This window comes from Podarcis melisellensis (genome assembly GCF_964234715.1).
Source record: "Podarcis melisellensis genome assembly, chromosome: 17".
Taxonomy (NCBI): Eukaryota; Metazoa; Chordata; class Lepidosauria; order Squamata; family Lacertidae; genus Podarcis; species Podarcis melisellensis.
The window spans coordinates 21,285,123-21,307,147 of NC_138534.1; the positions used below are offsets into that span (position 1 = coordinate 21,285,123).

Consider the following 22,025-nt stretch of genomic DNA (forward strand, 5'->3'; position numbering starts at 1 on the left):
CCCCAAAATCAACACTTTCCCCAGACATTTTAACGGATTTCCATTATGTCTGGGGAAAGTGTCAGACGCCCCCCAGACGCCATTTTTGATGGGTGATTCTGCACATATGGAAAGCCCTAAGGTTGAGTAGTGAAATGATTGTGCATCCCCAATCTTAACCTTTAAGGCTCTAAATGGTCCAGAATACTCTATGTATTATGTCCTTCCATTTCAACTTGCATGGGATACTCAGTTGTCCAGAATGCTACCACCACCCGATGTCCAGTGGGTGAGGACACAAGACAAAGTTTTTTCAGTTCCAGAACCTTGCCTCTCCCATGCCCTTATTTAGCATTACAACTTGAAACGAAAACAGCTTTTTGGAGTCAATCACTTTTTGCTTCCTGCTGCACATTCTCATTCGGTTGTTTACATTCTACTTTGACACCACTTTTAAGGATTGACTGGGTGGTATCCAGCAAACTTTTATTCAGTGTAGACCCACTGAAACGAACATGCCAGTCTTGGTCATGTTTCTTCATTTCAGTGAGTGAAACTCTTGAGTAAAACTTAGCTGAATACCACCCGTTGTTTTTGCACGCTGCACTACAAAGTTTCTCCCAGAGGAACTTTGACAGAAAGCTGGATTATAAATGTTTAAATGAATAAAAATAATGTATTGCTGCAAAATATCCTGTGCGTAGTTGTCAACTAGTCGTATAATTGAGGCCAATCCTCAATACAGCTGTGGGGACCTTTTTTCAGACAGGAGTGATGATGTCATACTCTTGCAAGTGTAGGAGGTGATAATAAGGCTTTTACATTTACTAGAGAGGAAGTCAGAGAATGATGGTAGCTTTTCTATAACTGTCAGCTGATTCTAGTTTTATGCTAGATACTGCTGATCTATGGGGAAGGGTGTGCAATGAATCAGCACAGCTGCTTCATGTTTGGACTTGTTCTTTGGGACACGGCTCTGGGGGTGGGTGGGAAATGCCATGATGAGCTCTTATACTTCACAATTTGCCACTGTACCACTGCTGCCAACCTTTCATTATTTCCTTTGTATTCTTGCTTTGGGTCATAGTTACTTGCCAGCCGCCAAACCATCTCATGTTGGAGAATGGCCACATCTTTCTGTATTGTCACAATCAACTGTGATTCACCCAGTGATCTACTAGTTGGGAATCTCTGATAGATGGGTGAATTTAATATGCGCTCTGGCACTGGATACATTCTGCCTTTCATCCCTTGAGTATCAGCGATAGTAGAAACAGTGAGTCAACTGTGGTATGAAGTGCCGCAACTCAAAAGCATCTCCTGACTCAGAAAGAAACACTAAACACTGCATTTTGTGCTCTTCAGATGGCAGGAAATCTGAACATGCTACAGCCAAGGCATGAAATGTCTAACACCAGTAGGGTAAGCAAGATCTGTTCAGGTACGAAGCTTTCCGACAGAAGTTTGTGTTATCTTTAAAGAGTGGGTCCAGGAGCTGGTATTTGGAACCAGAATATTCTGATACAGATTGGAGGTGGGGCTGGAAGGAAGGAAGGAAGGAAGGAGTGGAAATAAAAGATACTAGTTCTTTTCAAGGTAAGGGACAAGGAATGATTGTAGGAGGTTGTCATACACTATCCCCATGTCAAAACCCTTCATCGTGTTGGCTACTTTCAGCAAGTTGTCAGATGTTAGAAGAAGCAAAGCCTTTCTCTTGACAGGCTGAGAACCAAGTTTTCAAATTGTGTTTTAAATCTGTGCTATAAACAGTTTATGCCATTTCTGTTGCTAGGTAAGGATTTTATTTGGGGAACAGAAGGTTACATTTTATTGTCAATTATTTATTTTATTATTGTTTTGCTGCTTATTTTAAATATTATATATTGTATTTTTAACGTTATCTTGTTTGTAAACCCACCCATGTAATATTTGTTGATAATTGGCCAGGTACATTTAACATATAAAAATAAAGAATAGTCTTAGAACTTCCTTCAGGGGCTTTTACCAATTCTTCTACTCTGGAGTGGGGAATGGGATCCATTCGGTGGTCTGGATTCTGAGCTGTTCTACCCCTGCAGGTGACTTTGAAATGTTGACAGGGGCAGCCACTTCTCCAAGCCTGGAATTTGCAAGTTTCCTTACACCGCCTGTTCTCCCAACAACCATAAAACTATAAGTAGGTTCATATCATGGAACTAAAGTTGCATGCTTTAGTTAATTGCTGGCTTCATCACTATTAGCAAATTCATTTTCATTCATGGTTAACCAGGTTTTGGACTCCAGTAGACCCATACTGTCAATTCACATGCTTTTGTGTTTTGCATCTTTTGATGATCACAGTATTTAATATTCTTATTATTGTTATTGTTGTTGTTGTTATTATTATTATTATATTATATTTTAATTTACTGAAACATTTTTGTAAATTTTTATTTTATTTTATTTTTCTGAAACAAATGTGTAGCAGCTGGGGTCACGGAGCAAAGCTAACCATCCAGGGTCTTATTTTAAGGAAGGCAGAGTTGTGGTTTTTCCTTGCCATTTTACTTTCACCATCTTTTTGAAGTGTTCAGAAAGGCACATAGATGACCTGTGCTCAGAACATTGCTTTTGAAAGTGCTTTGATGTAGTACTTCCTTAACTACATGACCACCTTGAAACAAAAAAAAAAAAAAGATGGCAGAACAAACAGCTCTGTTGATAGCACCTATTTTGAGCTTAATTAGACAAGATAAGTCATATGATGGGGAGCTTTTAAAAGGGCTAAAATAAAAAATGAAACTGAATATTATATACTGTTACATCCAGAGAGATGGTTGTTTTTCCTCTGTAATTATGGAGATCTCATAGTGATGGAGGGGAAAGACACAGAGAGAGAGAGAGAGAGAGAGAGAGAGAGAGAGAGAGAGAGAGAGAGAGAGAGAGAGGAGAGAGAGAGAGATATGGCTCAAATGAGACAGAAAACAACAACAAGCCGGGAAATATGGTTCTGCTACTCCTCTCTACTCAAAACTCGGAAGGTTCTTCTGGGTCACCGGCCCAGCCTTGGCTACTGAAGCATGTAAACAGCGCCCCTGCTTCTCCTCCTGTGGTTACTAGGTTACAGTCCGTCACAAGAACACCGGCTAATGAATATTTTGATCTTGGTGCAGCATACTAAGCAGAAAACCACAGCTATACAACCAGATAACTAAAGCACTACACATGTTCCTATATTGAGATATTTAACGTTACAATGAACAACAACAGGACAAAGAATGGCATCTGACACCACTAAAAATGAAGATGAGCAACCTCCCCCCACCCCATTTCAACTACAGTGGTACCTTGGGTTACAGACGCTTCAGGTTACAGACTCCGCTAACCCAGAAATAGTACCTCGGGTTAAGAACTTTGCTTCAGGATGAGAACAGAAATTGTGCTCCGGCGGCGTGGCGGCAGCAGAAGGCCCCATTAGCTAAAGTGGTGCTTCAGGTTAAGAACAGTTTCAGGTTAAGAACAGACCTCCGGAATGAATTAAGTGCTTAACCCAAGGTACCACTGTATTCTTGTTATTGGTTGCTATAAATAGGAGACATTGGAGTCTATGGTTTTAAGTTTTAAGCTTGGCGGAGGTGGGTACAGAGAGTATCTAATTGAAACTTGTATTACCAAAACGCTAGTATTATAAGGCATTTTGTAATTAGCTGAGTAACAGTTTGGGGGAGGGGGCAGACAACAACATCCTTTGGGATTATTAATAAATTGTACATTTTTGCCTGACTTAAGCTTCTGCAGAGGGAATGAGTGCAAGACCAAGATGCAGTGGATGATAGTTTTAAAGGGAACAGCTAGGCTGAGATCAGAGCTAGACTACATTGGAGCCCAGTGTATGGAACAGCCCAGGATGGAACTGTTATCCAGACAAGGCTCAAGAGAGACAAGAAGGTCAATATTGTCCCATGTATCTTCTCCCTCTTCTGACCATCTTCTGAGTCCCAGTAGTTCTTCCTCTTCCCTAGAGCTGGGTTCTTACTAGCTTTCGAAGATAGAAGGATGCAACTGGTACTTTGAGATCTCCTCCAGAGGTCACTTTGCAGCGTTTCCTCCATCAGATCCAAGCACTCCATCATTCACCTCTCTCATATTCATTAATGTCCCTACCCAATGTCTTCAGTTCTTCCTAACTTTTGGACATGGTTGCATCCATAAAGGGTCTGAAAAAGTCACCACTGTTCCTGTATTAAAACAACCAATCCTACTGAGTTAATAGAAATGACACAAGAAATATAGAAGAAGAAGCAACCATTAAAAATTGAATTAATGTACACATATGTTCCGCCAATGCTATACTGTCACACTGTAACAGCAGTTCACAAGCAAGAATAAATTGCAGTGGGGACATAATGACATGAGATGAAGCACAAAAACGAGAAATGTCCAGGGACAGCAGGAGGTCGTTACACAGTCTGGAGGCAAAATGCAGAATGGGGCTGGAATTTCCTAGGATTCAGCTGCTTGTGGGGTGGGGGAAGAGTTGTGTGGCGAGGTTACACCAGTACTATAGAGTCCTTTGGTGAACAATAGTTAGCACCCCTGCCAGTTCAAAGTACGAAAACATTGCAATGGAAAAAATACAGCAGAAGACTCCAGCTTTTCACATGGGAACATCTTCAGCCTTGATTCGACAGATATGCATGAATCAGTTGGTCAGACACATAATAAAATAGTAAGCTATGACAAGCCTGTAACTCACAGTGGCACATCTGCCTTCAGGTACCATCAAGAATAAATTAATCAGTACACTGCCAACTTGTGAACATCAGCAATGTTATAGCCCAGCAGCACCAGGGGCTGTTCTTCAATGTTTTCTCTTCTTGAATAAACTATTTAAAAGATAATCTCCTAGTTAATTTAATCTGCAGCACTCAAACCATTTGCTCTGGCAAACAACCTCAGGGAACTGAACTCGACTGGGTGGTTTGAGGACATCAGCCTGAAATAATGTACATGAATTGGAAGCGCTACATCTGTCAAGTAGCAGGCAATGTGTCTTCACTTGCAATTCATTGCCCCCCACAGCTTGTACCAGTACTGGAGGTCCTGTGGCTCCCTGGTTGGTCTATGACAGCATGCATATGCATATCCACATATTTATATAGCCAATAAATCATTTGCTGATGACTTGTAGGGAAAAATCAAGGGGGAAAGTTTAGAGAATTATTTGGCAAAATACCAAAAGGAGATAAAAGCCTGTGGTTGGAGAAAGACAGAAGGAAGGAAGAACTATATATGTGCAGGAGAAAGATGGGTGATGGAAGACCTGGGATGGAGAAACTAGCTAGAAAATACCTAAATAAACAAATGAGAGAATCAGAAGGAGAAACTGTTGGACCAGTTCACTGGAGGTTTTAAAGCAGAGGTTGAATGGCCATCTGTCATGGATGCTTTGGCTGAGATTTCTGCATTGCAGGGGGTTGGACTAGATAACCCTTGAGGTTCCTCCCAACTCTCTGATTCTAATCCTTGAGGCAGTCAAAGGTCACTGCAACTAAGAGTCCATTAGGCATAAGAACCAATAGCTTTGTATGTGTGGCTTTTGCTTGTGCGTCTGCTGCAGTTGTAGCTTAATAAAACTTTAAAATCATTTTGAACTTGTCTGATCTATCACAGCTTAGTTCAAATGATGGGAAGACTCCAATGGAGTCCAGGTTCACCCCTTTAAGCAGGGTCAAAGGATCCCTGTTGGAGAGGGCTGGGATCAAATTATAGTATATCTCACATTCAGTACCATAAAACTTTACCGTCCCATAGAGAGAGGCTTCAAGTTTGCTCTGGTTCTCAGAGCCAACTTCTTTCCATTGTTGGTGGTCAAAGGTTTTAGCTGGGACTTTAGTTATTCATGCTAAAGACGTAAATTATTGCATGTAAAGCTTTCATGCTTTGTGCTTTGTACATTTCCATAACTTATCTTGAACCTTAGAGAAAAGGGAGAGATACAAATCTTAATGAAGTGGAGTCGCTGGAAACAGTTGACAAAATCTGAGGGAATAACAGATGATAAGAGGTTTTGGCATAAGGCTAGCAGGGTATATTTTATAAAACAAGGGAAGGGGGCAAGGGACTTCTGCTGTTGCTTGTATATTTCCAGACCTAATTTGGAGGAGAGAACCTACTCAGAGCTTATGTCATAAGGTCTGGTGGGATTGTGACTGGACACACATCATACATTTAAAGCACACCCCCTCCCACAAAAAGAACCCTGGCAACTTTAGCTTCCTGAGGGTGCTAGGAGTGGGATCTCTGTGAGAAGCAAACTACAGTTTCCATGTTCCTTGGTGGTAGGGGATTGGTTTAAATGTGCTTTAAATGTATGGTGTGCACAGCGTTTCTGCTATAGAGGGTGAGAAAATAAGATGGGACTGCTAGAGTGGCTAACTGAGAGGAAATGTGATTAAGGGAAATGGTACAACAATACCACCACCAGCATCACCTAATCTCTACAAACGCTGGTGAGCATTTCTAGGAGGACTGTGGTCATGTCAGTTCATTCCCCTCCTTGATGTTCAGCAGTTCAAATGTTCTGGAACATAGTTGCTGTTTACTGTCAATAAGTTCTCCACATTAAAGGTAAAAAAAAAATGTAAAGGACCCCTGGACGCTTAAGTCCAGCCAAATTTAACTATGGGGTGTGGCCCTCCCCTCATCTCTCTTTCACACTGAGGGAGCCAGCGTTTGTCCACAAACAATGAAAATATCAGATTCTATCTGACATTAACCCGAAAGTAACTGCAAGGGTGGCTGAATTTTTGTCAATGGTATCTCTTAGAGTGGTGAACGGCACTATTTAGCGGGAAGAAATCCTCGTTATTATATATTTCACATGGATTTGGGTTTTTTTGTATATATTTTAAAATTTTATATATGGATGTTTTATGATGGCCTATACTATTAGAATTCCTGCTCCGTGCTTGCAGGCATGGGATTTTTGTCTATCACTTGATGGTGTATGTTTTGACTCCACAGAGTGGGATGTGACGGAGACAGAATGTTTGTGTTACTGTGTTCCGTGAAGTGGGACTATTGTCCTTTGTTTTTTCTCTCTCTTTGCTGTCTGATGCTAGAGAGAGAGGGCCATGTTGGAGTGATCCATGTGTGTTTATATGTAAATAAAGTAGATTAGCCAAAATGCTGAGTTGCTGAGGTCTGTTATGCAAGCTGCAAAGACTCTGCGGATCCCTAAGTGTGCCGATGTCTGTTGGCATCGGTCGCTGTGATGTTTGGGCAGAAGAAAGCTTTTGAAGCTCCTGAATGATCGACCAGGAGGGAGGGAACATGCCAGTTGGGCATGTGTCTCTGCCAGGGTCCGATTCGAGAGTAGGACGAGCTCCTGACATATACTTGTAATGCCTAATAAAGCTTTGACGATGTTAAGTAAGCAAGTTAGCTGGAAAAGGGTGGAAGGAAGACAATTGTTTCATTTTTCTATCTGTCCCATTCCTACCGCTGTTCCCATCCCACTTACCGTATTTCATTTGCACTGACTTAGGTAGGTTGAGGACTGCTGTACTGCAAAGGAAGGACTAAGGAAGAGTTTCAAGAAGCCGAAATGTTTGGGTGTGTAACACTCCGGGTGAGGAGCGGCATCTTAAAATGACATTATGTACCCCTCCACACAGAGAGCTACAAAGTAACTCTTCCTTTTCTTATTTAATAAATAACATGTGAGCCATGATTTTCTTCTATACATTGACAGCATCAAGTATAATTATTTAATGATTGGCTTCGCGCACACAGAATTGGCAATTAGGTACCTTATGAAAAACTGATGGAAGGAATAGATGCTTTAGACATATAGTTTGCAACAGGGAGGTACTCAGCTGTGCCTCAAGAGGGCATGGGTTCAAGTCTATATTGGTCTCGCAATGAAGGGTCACTATCGCCATACTTTTCTGCGAGTGGGGTCGAGTTTCCATCTGTTTGGGAAGCCAAAGTTGATCGGCCATTATGCATCACTCGTGGCTGTCAGAGCACCAGCCTAATGATCCAGTGACTCTCCATTTGTATGTTCAACTCACTTTTTAGAATTTAAGATATAAGCCAACAAAGAAGACTTTAAAATGCCCAGACACCATATTTCCTCCCCCGCCGCATTCGCCACATTTAAATGACAATTATTTTATACTGAAATATTGTTTGTGTGTGTCCAGTCTAAAGGAGGGAAATGCATTTTAAGCTTCAAGCATTTAATCGAAATGTATTCTCTTCCATGGACAGAATATGATGGATGAAGGGATATAATTTTTATTGTGCTGCAGTGTTTTAAGTACACCAGTTTTCAGTGTGTAAAAATAATGGATTTAATGGATAGACAGATCAATGAAATCAGTTTTACTCCCTTTAGTGTAATTTGATTTCTAATCTATTTTGGTTTATCCAGTCAAACGTATTCAGAGGGGACAGAGAATGGGAGCCCTAGTAGGTGAAGACTGTTAACAAAAGACCTTTTTTCAATGGGGGAAATAATATTAAATAGAAATAATAAATAACAAGTTGAAAGATGAAAAAAAATCTTTTTAAATATTTCCAGTGGCACCTTTAAGATCAACTAAATATAAGCTTTCAAGGTATAAGCTTTTGTGTGTAATACACACTTCATCAGATACTCTGAAGCAGAGTTTGCGTCAACCTTATAACTGTAGGATTTTTAAAGGGATAGATGACCAGAATTAGCTTTAGTATGTATAATGGGACATGAATCCAGTATCTCTATTCAGACCAGGTCTCTCCATAGTTTTTAGTTTGGTAATGAGTTGTAATTCAGCAACTTCTCTTTCAAGTGTATTTCTGAAATTCTTTGGCAATAAGACAGCTACTTTAAGATCTTGTATATGTTGAGAGATGAGCTGATAATGTGCAAGTATTTTGATTTTCAGCATCCTGCCAGTAAAACAGTGCAATGTCAGATCGACAAGGATGAGAAAGACTTGTGCTGATAATGCCAAGGTTTGATCCCCGTATGGGACAGCTGCATATTCCTGCACTGCAGAGGGCTGGACTGGAATAGATGATTCAATTCTGTGATTCTAGCATTTATCAGCTGGGATCACCCTAGCTCTGCCACATACCTTCTAGGTTCTGTTTGGGTCCTGTAGCGGTGGGGGGGGGGTATGGAATGTATTTTAAATAAAAAGTTGGCAGCCTTGAGTCCCCTTTCATAAGGAAGGCTTATATCCATTTTCATTTTTGCATGCCTCCGCTTCTGTAATTGGAACACAAAATCTGCCACCGCGATAATGCGCAAAAGTCCCCATACTAAATAAGGTTTTGTGTCACCTGTGAAAATAGCCTTTGACCCATAGAACCATAGTTACATTGGGGTTTATATCTATCTTTATTCTTATATTTCCGACTGTAGATTCTTGCAGTAGCTCTCTGGAAAGGAAGCGAAGCAGGGAAGGAATTGCTGAGAAAAGCACTGGAGGGATTTATTCCAAAAATATATTAGAATTGAAAATAGATTCAAAAACTTGAATAATATTAACAAAACAATCATTATTCCAAAATGCAGAGATAGTTTGCTAGGCAAAAACTAGAGATAAAAGAGCTTCTAAGACACCCTGTACTGATTGCACAGTAATTGAGAACTGGTACATAAAGTTATATTGTGGCATTGGTTTGTCGTCAGAAACTTGTCATGCATTTAAACTAAAGTGCTGGAGGTTATAAAAACCAGAGGTCGCTTAAAACTAGACTTCTTGAAGGCATTTTAAACAAATCCACAGCCTTCAGAATCATTCAGAACATTTGAATTTGGGTTTAAAATGAAGTGGTTCTGAGAGCCAACTGTTGCGAGCTAAATAACTCTGCAGTTCTTTAAGTGGGATATTGAGGGAATTGTATTCAGGTATTTTAACCCCCCTCCCCACATTAACCAAAGCAAAACTCTTTGGAAACTGCCCAGCTTTTCTTTTCCAGGGACAGACTTTGGTAATATGGTGCCCTAATCCAGGTCAAAATATGATACCCCCCCATAGTTCTTATTTTCACAATAATTCCTCTTGGTAGAGTTGCTTTGTATGGATCTTCTCTGTAGGTTCTCATATAAATAATGATGATATTATTATTATTATTATTATTATTATTATTATTATTATTATTATTATTATTTTGTGACCCCCCTCAGCTTGGTGTTTAGGGATACAGGGGGAATTACCTGCACCACCCTAAATCTGTCACTGGCCCATTTTGCACATTGCTAGTGATGTGTGGTGAATTTTCTTTTCAAGGGAAACAGTTAGGGCAAGAGGCACCAGCTTGCGAGGGTGATTGGAGGGGGGGGGGGTGATGTTGCATGTGTGAGGTCATGACCTCCTGACATCGTGCATGTGAGCATCATGCCTCCCTCCCTAAGAAAGGCAGAAGCTTCCTGGCCTGTGGGAAGAAGGCGCCAAACTTTGATATTTTGGGCAAAGCATTCTCCCATGAAAAGGAGGAGTGGTGTGCAGCGGGGGGGGGGGGGGAGAGCTAATTCATATACATAAAATTACTATAGGGTTACAAGGGAAGTTGGTTTCTTGAAAATTCTCATTTAGGGTCATGTGGTTGCAAATTACTCAGGCTACTTGAAAGACTGGGGATATAAATTGATAATTGTTTTATAAAAGCCTCATAGAAATAATCAGTGTGTGTGTGTGTGTGTGTGTGAGAGAGAGAGTGTGTGTGTGGAGGTGTGTTTTAATTGACATTTCAGATCTTGTTTTCCCACCCCACTTCCCTACCACCAGGCACTTCAATCCATTTTAATCGACAGTTATTTTAAAACACTGCCACAAATTCGGCCACTAAATGCTGTTTCACTCAGAAATCTGTGGCCCGGGGAAAGCAGAGAAAAACTGCTAAGCTGTCTATCTCAGTTCCGTACATCAGCATTCATGTGAATATGGTTAATATTTGCTGCCCCCTGTAGTCTATTCTTACACTGATCTATATATTCCAAGCAAAGTGAGCTGTTTCAAACTCAGGTGTCTGACACCTAACTCAGAGTTTGTCGAGGAATTGTTCAGTTCTGAACTTTGGCTTTTCTAGAGGATATTTGCAGGCTTGTTATTTCCTTCCAGGGATAGACCCCAACTGTGTTTTTGAATGTGTGTTGTATTGCCGAAAAGGAAATGTGTAAAGAAAACATGGCTGTCTTTAAGCAGGCAAAGAAATAACCGTTCTAAACACTTGGTTAGGCAGCTTTCTAGCCTCTTTTCATAGATAACAACCACCCTGCAAAGTTCCATTGTGCTACATAATCATCAAGAAATTGAACCCACAGCTTCTGCCCAAAGCAGTCAAATGCCATCATCAGACAGCTGTCTTGGGTATAGAAAGACAAGAGAAACTCTATAGAAGGGTGGACAGCTGTGTACACAGGTTCTAGGATATAAATACTATTGCCTTCCAGCTCATGATGGACATCCCCTTCAGCCTGAACATGTTTCCATCAGCTGTGAATATAGAGCCCCTTCTTGCACAAGGACTCCCAGGATAATTTCAAGGCAAGGAGTAGCCACGCACGCCTGTTGCAATGGAGCTAATCCTGGCACCACGATGGGTGGGGATCCTCTGAAACGCATACTTCAGTGTCCTTCAGGATGTTGAAGGATCCTGGCATCCCAAAGCTAACAGTGCAGTTTAGCAGCATAAAAATAGGTTTAAATTGGCTTGTCTGCTATTGTTGGCTTCATCTCCAAACTACACCCCAGGGAATAATTCCGCTCTTTTAATGATGCATACTTATAGAGAACAGGGTAGCTCAATATGCTAAATAATAAAAGCACAAGAACAACTATCGCAGCTATAAGCAACACTTGTCATCAGTCTGTTTCCATTCAAAAGTTGCAAAAAAAGGGGGGGGGATCTACCAGTTTGTAGCTGCAGGAAATATGTTGACTATAGGAAACAAGAGTCTGTTGTCTATAGAAAAGGTTTCATATGTGAATGTTGATTGTGTGGCTTGAACTCTAAGGAGAGTGAAGGGGAGGTGGTGAGGTTGTTGCAGTGCAGCGCAGTGTGCTGACCTTACCACAACCCTTCCCTGCACATTGCTGTATGCCACAGTGATGGTGGCGATGGGAAGTGAGATGGTGGTGACTGCCCAGCCAACCACAACTACTCCCAGTCCTTGGAATCTGGTAATCCTGGAGCGCTTAACCTATACCACTGTCTGCTGTACACTTTTATCTCCCAGATGAGCATCACTGTTTCAGTAAGGACAGCAGTTTTAGGGTTGCCATATGTCCTCTTTCCCCAGGACATGGGTAGAGTCGTCATAGCGATCCATAGTTAAAAGCAGAAGTCCTCTTTTTTTTGCTCTTCAAATTATGGCAGCCCTATCCGAGGGCTATCCCTCTGTGCTTAAATTCTGCCGGCTTGCTTGCCACCAAACTTGACTCGCTTGCCTGCTTGTCTGCATTAGGTACTTGACCACACTTAGACCTGGATGCCCAAGAACTCAAATCATTTAGGAACTGACCGGCCTTCCTCGATTTGCATATCCCTTTTCAAATTGCAGCCCATGACCCAGTCACTTCAGTTGTGCCCTGCCAGCAACTGCTAGGAATGATTTTGCAAACATAATTATTTTCCTTAATGATCAGATTATAATAAGGCAGAGCTCCCATACTGTTCCATGAAAGTGGCTTATTAGCGGTGTCTTCCTCATGCTGTTAAGAGAATGTTTTAATTTTGCTGAGCGTGGCACGAAGAACCAGCTTTGGTTTCAGATTATAGAGACAAAATAAGCTTAGTTATATTTGAGATGTTGGAACCAGCTTCCTAGAATCCAGTGCATAAAGGTTGCAAGTCAAGGCTATGCATCTCTGCACGGGAGCTTGGACATGTTGATCTGAACATGTAGAAATTAGAAATTATTGTCTACAGTCAGCTACCTGGTGCATCTGGATGGGAAAAACAGACCTGCTATTGGTTGCAGAATGGTAAATAGCTTCACATGTTTGTGATCTTTCCTTTCCACAGGCAGCAATTAGAATAGGGTGTACTTGCAATTGCCTGGACCACACACATACTGTAGTATAGACAGTACTATTTTTCTAGAAAAAGAGTTGCCACAATTCACCAGGAATACCTCCCTTGTTCTCTTATAATGGTGCCCACCTAGAAGTGTCGGAACTGAGTTCCAGCAAGTTCTGGCTGGGGGAAAAAGCCCTGAGTATTGAGCAAGGTAGTCAAATCATGCCTGGTGAGATCAATATATATCAAGAAGCTGTCCACTGTTTGCATGAGTGCTAGGATTCTAAAACAAATGTGTGCTTCCTTCTACCAATCTCACATTAGGAGGAAAAGAAAGAGGGTTGTCTTCTGAACAACAGAGTGTGAGCTTCAGGGAGATCACACTTCTAGTTAAGGGATCCATTTGAGGACAAAGAGGAATGGAGAAAGAGGGGGTTTTGATGCCCAGAAGCAGGGGGAAATGTGGCAAGGAGGACTACAGGGGCTTCTGAAGGGTTTATTATTATGTGCAGGTCTTAGGACCTCTACAAGCATAACCAACTCTACTAGGACACTTTGGGCCAGTTCACACAAAGAGCTTCTCCTAGTTGAATAGCTGTAAGGTAAAGGTAAAGGAGCCCTGGATTGTTCAGTCAAAGGTGACTATGGGGTTGCGGTGCTCATCTTGCTTTCAGGCTGAGGAAGCCAGTGTTTGTCCACATACAGCTTTATGGGTCATGTGGCCAGCAAGACTAAAGCGCTTCTAGTGCAACAGAACACCGTGACAGAAACCAGAGCACACAGAAATGCCGTTTACCTTCCTGCCACAGCAGTACTTATTTATCAACTTGCACTGGCATGCTTTTGAACTGCTAGGTTAGCAGGAGCTGGGACAGAGCAATGGAGGGCACTCCGTTGCGGGGATTTGAACCGCCGACCTTTCACTGAGCCTCTTGGGCTTGCCTTGAATAGCTGTAGCTGCTGCTTGACCATTTGTCTGCCTGCGACTACATGGAGAAGTAATAGTGTGAACCAGGCAGACAGGCAGGCGGCAGCCCTAGCACTGTATGCAACCCTCAGCCTAATATCAAGGACCAACCCTTTGATAAGCCCTCAGCTCAGGACTGTGGCAAGAGCAATATTACCCTTCCCTCTCAGCTGGCTGGGAAGGAAGAAGAGAAAGTGAGGGGAGAGAGAGAGAGGGTGCCCGAATGAAAGAGAAGGGATGGCACTGCCCACTTTTGACTCTGATCCCACCCAACAGTGGGTTCAGCCTTGCCCACTGCAAGGATGGGGCCCCTGACATACTACCACCTCAGGAACGTTGCCCTCAGTGAAAAGCAAAACAAAGCTTGCCCATCATGGATATTGTCACTGTTTCAGCAGCTGGAGATTTTGCCGTCAAACAGTTGCCCAAAATGTGTTGGCCATTAGCAAAGGGCACTGTCAGGAATACAAATTATGTAATAAATGTATCTAGTGGCTATCCCAGTATCAAGAAGAAAAACAGAGGTGTCTTTCCTTTTGACTTGTTCCCTAAGAATAAAATTGATGGGCATCTGTTAGGCTCCAGAGCATCAAGAATAAGAAGCCATTAGCTCAGGGAAAGAAAGGAATAGGTTATTCGGCTGTATTTTTCACTACATGAAAATATTGAGGGATGGGTAGAAAGAATGAAAAAGAGACGGAGAGGGAAAGGGCAGGGCATAATATTCTGTGAGATAGAAGCCATTGTGAGAGTCTGAGTCTTTCTCACTAGAAGCCAGTTTTGTTTCTTCTCACTTGGCAAAATTTTCAGTTTTGTATTAAATATGCTTGTGCGTGTGGGTAGGAAAGGGCCTGATATACAAAGTAAACATTTGATTAATTGGTGGGTCCCCAAAAGCACCAGGGCAGTTGATAAATTTTCTGCAAAAAACAACAACATTCAGCTAACAAATAATCAATGAAACCAATTTTCTTAACACAAAGAAATCAAAAAGCACTAAGCGGTTTGCAAGAAGCTACGCTGGTATTATCAAGTTTTCCATGCGATCACTGACCCTATTAACTCAGGGCACCTCCAGATGACAGGCCAGTATTTCTGATTAGACAGCGCTTGCTGCTGGCTACTGGAGCTCTCACTCACCCTCTTCGGAGGCACAGTGGCCCAAACAGACTAATGTTAAATACGTGTTCACATATTTTTAAATGTTTTTAAAATAGCAGCCATGGGAGGGCCTGAGCAACATCAAAACTTCAGCACATAGGAAACACTCTCCTCCATGATGCAATACAAAGAAAAATCCCTCTCCCTAAACAGGTATTTGTCCTGTCAAGAGACCCAAAGTTAGCAGTTTGTGGGGAGTCCATGGGCGGGGGAGAGACTTTAGCTCCACTCCTTACATGCTGCAGACTTGATTTTCCTCCCCACCCCTGCAGCTGCTATTTAACATGGAATCAGCCATTTGATATCATTTCTTTCTTAGTCCGTAGAATATCAAGGAATCCAGCTGAACTCTGCAGTGCTGCAAGGGATGCTTGGAAATGATTCTGTCAACTGCTCATCTCATCTCATTGTTTCACAGAGACCAAGGTTTTGACAGGATCATCACTTTCTGTGCAGGGAAAACACTCAGAGCTTAAAGAAATCAATCAGATTCTGTTACTCTCCAGGGACATACCATCTAAATGGGACAAACATCACCACCCCTGAGAGGGAGATATTGCCACCAATCCAAACTTTGCCAGCTGACACTCCAACCAGGATGGGGTGCTCTGCAGCTTCACCCCGTACATCACTTGCGGGCAAAGACTACATTAAGAGTGTGTTGATCTGATGGCCATTTGAGACAGCACCATAGCTGATTTGGCCCAACAGGAAGCCTCCACACAGACACTAAAATAACCCAGGATTATTTTGATAGAATCTTCCAACACCATGCCACACATCACCTCAGCCAACTTGATCATAGAGGCAACTGGGCAACAGGGACACATGTAGCATCCCCAGTCCTACCCTGTGGAAGGTACAAAGCCTTCAATTCTGTCCTGATATCAAGTGCTTTTCTGGTAATTGAGTGGAATTCCTATGGTCACACAATGATGACATCATTACCCTCCAGTCTAGCTTGGTGATGGACTGAGTATTCAGGCAGCTCAGCTGAGTGAGGTCAGATCCACCCAACTCACCCACCCATGATAGTTTCACAATTCCTGCTCCATTGGCAAGAGCACAATTCCCACGTACAGATGTTAGCCTCTGCATGGCCATGGGGCAGAGGAGAATTGCATCCTTTGTCACTGCTATCACCATAGTCAATGTGCTCATGTTTCCTTTGCATGGACCACAGTTCCTATGGATTTCACAAAACCAGGGTTGGGTAGGAAGAGAACAATGTCTTCACAGGTGGAAAATATGTCAATATTTCATTTCAGTATATTTGAACTTGCATTTCCAAAACGTTGCCATTCAGGGAAAATGACGCAGCGCTGTTCTACATTTATTTCCCCAAAAAGATGATCATACAGAAATGTCCTTCAGAAGAAAACAAAATACCACCAAGAGAGTCCTTCAGATTAAACAACTTCTCCTGTAATCAAATAATGTTTATGAAAACAGCACAGACACTAAAAATCATCCACCACAATAGCAATCACTCTAGGCTTTAGCTTATGATTTAAATTTTATTTAAAATTAATAAAAGCTGCAATCCCTATGCTGAAAAAATGGCATCCACCGAGTTCAGCTTTTTGTATTATTATTATTAAAAAAACTAAATGCTTAAAACTGGCAAGACTTCAGAGAAGGACATAATAAAATGAAGAGCTGCTTGCCTCTGGAAGCTTCGGAGTAGCAGAGGGAAAGGAATGAAAAGGACTAAGACTCCAAGGCAAAGGGAGGAGAGCAACAAAAGAAAAAGAATCCAACAGACGTGAATTCTGGAACTACAAAAAGGAAAGAGCAACTAATGATTAAGAGTGCAACCCTAACCCTCTGAAGTTGATGGGCACTGGAGAAGAGCACTGTTTATGGGCGATTCCATGGCAGCAGAAGTCCCAGCTGCGCCCAAGGAGGTGGCAAGCTACTGCCAAAGGGAGATAATGGGAATTCCCAAGTTGGAGCATTTCAGGAGTAGGGTAGGATACCAGTGGATTGCCAAAGGAGCCTGATCCTTGAATCTATCAGCTATGCTAGCCTGGGGCTGGTATAGCAAAATACAAGCCAGCGGCGCTTGTGATATGTCAGAAGATCCACTCTGCTTTCGACCTCAAGTCTGCTTGGAAATGCTTTCCGCATCAACTTTGGGGCCATTTGCTTTGTGGTTCAGGAGTTCAAATGCCAAACCACAAGTCATAGGTGGAGGGTTTGTTTGGTAGCTAGGATGATGTACCAAAGACAAAGCAAAGAACGACATTTTCAAATGCCTTTATCTCCTCAGAGTGGTGATAGTCCTGAGAATAGTGTGGTTTTTCTTTCTCCCAAAATAACCCAGTTCTTTCTGGAAGAGAAAACTGTGGAATCTGTTCCCATGAACAGATTCCATGCTGAAATCAATGGGATTGACAACTCCCAAAGCACCCACACGTACAGCTTCCGGGTCATGTGGCCAGCATGACTAAGCTGCTTCTGGTGAACCAGAGCAGCACACAGAAACGCCATTTACCTTCCCATCGGAGCAGTACCTATTTATCTACTTGCACTTTGACGTGCTTTCAAACTGCTAGGTTGGCAGGAGCAGGGACTGAGCAATGGGAGCTCACCCCGTCGCGGGGATTCGAACCGCTGACCTTCTGATTGGCAAGTCCTAGGCTCTGTGGTTTAACCCACAGCGCCACCTGCGTCCCTCTAGCAGCTGCCTTAGAGCTCAGTTAATGAGGAGCATCTCCTTTGTAAACAGAAAACATGTATGCATATCCTTGGTGCTTGGGGTTCTATTAAGAACAGTTATGAGAAATGCCGTTGTAAACACAATGAAGTAAAGGTAAAGGTAAAAAAGGGTGAAAGTTTGTTGCCAACTACACTCTTTCCTGGAAAGAGAAAGTTGAGCATGTTAATGCATACACTCTAAATGGAACTGCCCTTGTAGGCTGTTCAAAAATTGCAGATGCTCCAAAATGCAGCAGCCAGATTAATAGCTGGCATTAGCCATAGAGAGCATATAACATCTATTCTTCATGAGCTCCACTGGTCACTGATTAATTCGATGTTCTGTGCTAAAAGTTAAAGCCCTTCATAGTCCAGGTCCATTGCCTTTTCCCAAGAAAGTGATTTTAAATACTTGGTTCAAATTTAATTTATACGCTGCCTTTCCACAAAATGAAATGGTGTTCAAGGCAGCTTCCATTATACTAAATAAACAGACAAGAATAACAGCAATACATTGAAAACAATAACATCATCAACAACAACAACAACATGCATTTTGATACATTTCAAAACATAATATCAACAGGTCAACCATGTCTCAGTAACTCATAAGAGCTTTTCAGAAAATCAAACATAATATTTACATAGAAATTGAGATTGAATCAAACAAAAGCACCAACTAGCCCAGTAACTAGACTATTTAAAAGCCCAGCAATGTCTTTCCCCACATGTTTCTTCCCATTATTAAGATCTGATGTAAGAAGATTCTTCACAATACCACCTTCTGTTAGGCTGGATGGTGGCCATTACTGAATATGTCTATTCAGTGGTGACTATTTAGCTTTGGAATCAAGCGCAACAGGTTCAGGAACTTGCCCCGTTTAAGCAGGTGGTTTAAAATATCCAGGAATAATTCAATGTGGATGTGGGTGGCACTGTGGGTTGAACCACAGAGCCTAGAACTTGCCCATCAGAAGGTCGGCGGTTCGAATCGCCGCAACGGGGTGAGCTCCCGTTGTTCGGTCCCTGCTCCTGCCAACCTAGCAGTTCGAAAGCACGTCAAAGTGCAAGTAGATAAATAGGTACCACTCCAGCGGGAAGGTAAATGGCGTTTCTGTGTGCTGCTCTGGTTCGCCAGAAGCAGCTTTGTCATACTGGCCACATGACGTCGGCTCCCTCAGCCAATAAAGCAAGATGAGCGCCGCAACCCCAGAGTCGGTCACGACTGGACCTAATGGTCAGGGGTCCCTTTATGCTATGCTGAACACTATGACAGCGCAAGCAGACAGAACAATCCCCCCTCTTCTTCCCATGTGCTGTTCTGGGGTTTTCCCCAACTCCCCAAGTCAAATTTTGGGGGATGCACAAGCAGTAGTCCTTTTGCAGGCTTCCACTGATTGGACTCATTAGATGTATTGCACCCTTCCTTTTTACAGCAGGCTTTTTTGGCGGGAGTGATTGGGGTACTTTGTTTGTATGATGGCTCTGATTTGTTCTCATACCTCTTCTTCTTCTGCTGCTGCTGTTGTTTTAAAAAATCTGTGGTATTAAATTTTAATTACATACTGAATTTGGGGGTGTTTGGGAAGTGAATTAAAAATAATGTAAACATATAATTTTGCAACGGAACCTCCATCCTTTGAGACATCATACTTACGATTAACAGATGCTAAAGACAATCAGAGGATGGCTCTCTCTATCATCACCTACTTGTGAGATTTCTTGGTGGCACTGAACTGGTTTCAATGGGCCTCTGGAGAAACCCAATATGGCAAATCTTATTTGGCCTTTACAATCAAAAACAGGTGTTCCAATGAAAATGGTGCATGTTGTATTTTATCATTGATATGGGGGTGCCAGGTGGACTTCTGGGAGAGCAAAATGTTTTCCAAATATACCTCCCAATAATAGAAGTTAGAGGAACAAATATTTTTTTTTAAAAAGCACACCCATTTCTCTCTTTTCAACTTTGTGCTTGGGAGTTAGACACTGACTTTGCAGAATCACTGCAGTGAGTTGCAAATGATGTATGAAATGAAAAATCCCTGCCCATGGCACAGAGAAAATCTATAGCTAGTATTCTGCAGTCTTCGTGTGTTGCGTGCTGCAAGATTAAGTTTGGCTGAAGTGATTGTCTAAAAGTCAAAGATTAGGGAAAAAAAGTTAACTGCTTTTCATCAGCTTCATTTTAGGCCCTTTTATACATGCTAATTCTTGCTTTGATTTTTTTTTTTTGCAATTATACTTGTAATTAAGGAAATGGTTTTAAGCTGGATTCCCAGCACCATTTCACCGTAGTACGAAATAGTTTACTATGCTAGAAATGGACAGATCACTCTGCTTCATGTCACTTTCACATATGTTAACTCATAAGTCTGTTCCATCCTAGTTCTGTATTAATCTGTGAAGCTGTTTAGTGCTCAAATATCAGCATTTAAATTTGCATTTAAATGCATAGGTATTTATAAACACATTTACTTTCAAAATATGCAGTTCAAAACATATTCGGATACCACTTCTGAGCTGAGAAGCATACTGCAAGATTTGGTTAAGTGAGAAATTTGATGGAAAACTACATTCTAGCCCTGGGGTCAGCAAACTTTTTCAGCAGGGGGCCGGTCCACCGTCCCTCAGACCTTGTGGTGGGCCGGACTATATTTTTTGGGGGGAAATGAACGAACTCCTATGCCCCCAAAATAACTCAGAGATTCATTTTAAATAAAATTCTACTCATGTAAAAACACACTGATGCACATTCTACTCATGTAAAAACACACTGATTCCCGGACCGTCTGCGGGCCGGATTTAGAAGGCGATTGGGCTGGATGCAGCCCCCAGGCCTTAGTTTGCCTACCCATGTTCTAGCCCAAAGAATCTGAGAGGGGCAGTAAGGGAAATTTGTATTAAAAATCACAAAGATCAAACTCCTCAAGTCAGCAGCAGAGGAAGCTACTTGGGGGCCCAGGGACAGGGCGAGCCCCCATAAAGGCGGGGTAAGGTTGGGATGAGCCACCCATAGGTGCGCACCACGGGGTCTCTGGAGTCTGCCTACCTCCTCCCACTGAACCACCCTACAGCTGGGGACTGTTTGGGCAGCATGGAGTCTCCGCACACCCAAGCCACTGTGTCTCTCCTGGGATGAGATGTGTGGCTCGGGCGCGCTGCAGGCCCTGTGGTGAGTGCCGCCCGGCATTTTGTTACCCCTCCCCAGTGGTGACACCCGTGGCGGCTCGCACCTACTGTACAAGTCACACAACTCTTTAAGGGTTGCAAACTATGGGTCTACAGGCTGGATAGACTTGGCTTGATATATGGCGATGCAATTTTCTGATTGTTTCAACACATGGATGATTTGTGATTCAGCAGATGATTACAGAATCCACTTTTAGAAAGTTTGCAGTAGCGCTGGTGAACAAAAATGTGAGCATGTGGTATCAGTTTTCCATAGATTCAGCTTTCATGCTTTGTTGCAAGTTTTTTATATTGTGTTTACATGTTTGCATGTGTGCCGTAATAAAGTTTTAAAATTGTCTGTTAAGGTACACAAGTTTAAAACAAACAAAAGTATTGGAACAACTATATTGTAAAACTACATTACAGTGGTACCTCGGGTTACAGACGCTTCAGGTTACACACGCTTCAGGTTACAGACTCCGCTAACCCAGAAATAGTACCTCGGGTTAAGAACTTTGCTTCAGGATGAGAACAGAAATCACATGCTGGTGGCACGGCAGCAGCGGGAGGCCCATTAGCTAAAGTGGTACCTCAGGTTAAGAACAGTTTCAGGTTAAGAACGGACCTCCAGAACGAATTAAGTTTTTAACCCAGGGGTACCACTGTAATTAAATCAAGCCCTAACAGTGCTATCCTGTACATGTTTATTTTGATGTGCCAGTTCAATGGGGCTTATTCCCCAATAACTGCATGCATAGATACATGCATACAATGCTAGTTCTAAATATAAATGTGGCACATTCTCCTTTTAGCTGTAAAATGGAGACAGTGCCAGTCCAGTGACAATATAAAAAGAAATGGAAATGCTATGCATCACCATTACTGGGTTTCAAAGAGGTCCCAGGTTGTTGGACACCAAAACCTCTGAAGAAAATGCCAGGATCTATCAATCAACAGGATTTCCCTCCTGCACATCCATTTATATTTGTCATTGCCCAAGTCTATGTCTGTGACAGAACCTGGTTATCGGGTGTTTATGTTGTCA

At 42.2% G+C, this 22,025-nt stretch overlaps 1 protein-coding gene and 1 long non-coding RNA gene across 28 annotated transcripts in view; one reads left to right on the top strand and one right to left on the bottom strand.

Annotated features, from left to right (window-relative positions):
• PTPRD (protein tyrosine phosphatase receptor type D) overlaps window positions 1–22,025 on the bottom strand; it is a 1,158,377-nt gene that overhangs the window by 383,346 nt on the left and 753,006 nt on the right. The gene's annotated exons all lie outside the window — the stretch shown is intronic.
• LOC309360450 overlaps window positions 3,301–22,025 on the top strand; it is a 316,242-nt gene continuing 297,517 nt past the window's right edge. Inside the window, exon 1 of the long non-coding RNA XR_014164161.1 lies at window positions 3,301–3,453. This is a non-coding gene — a long non-coding RNA (uncharacterized lncRNA). The remainder of the gene's footprint in view (window positions 3,454–22,025) is intronic.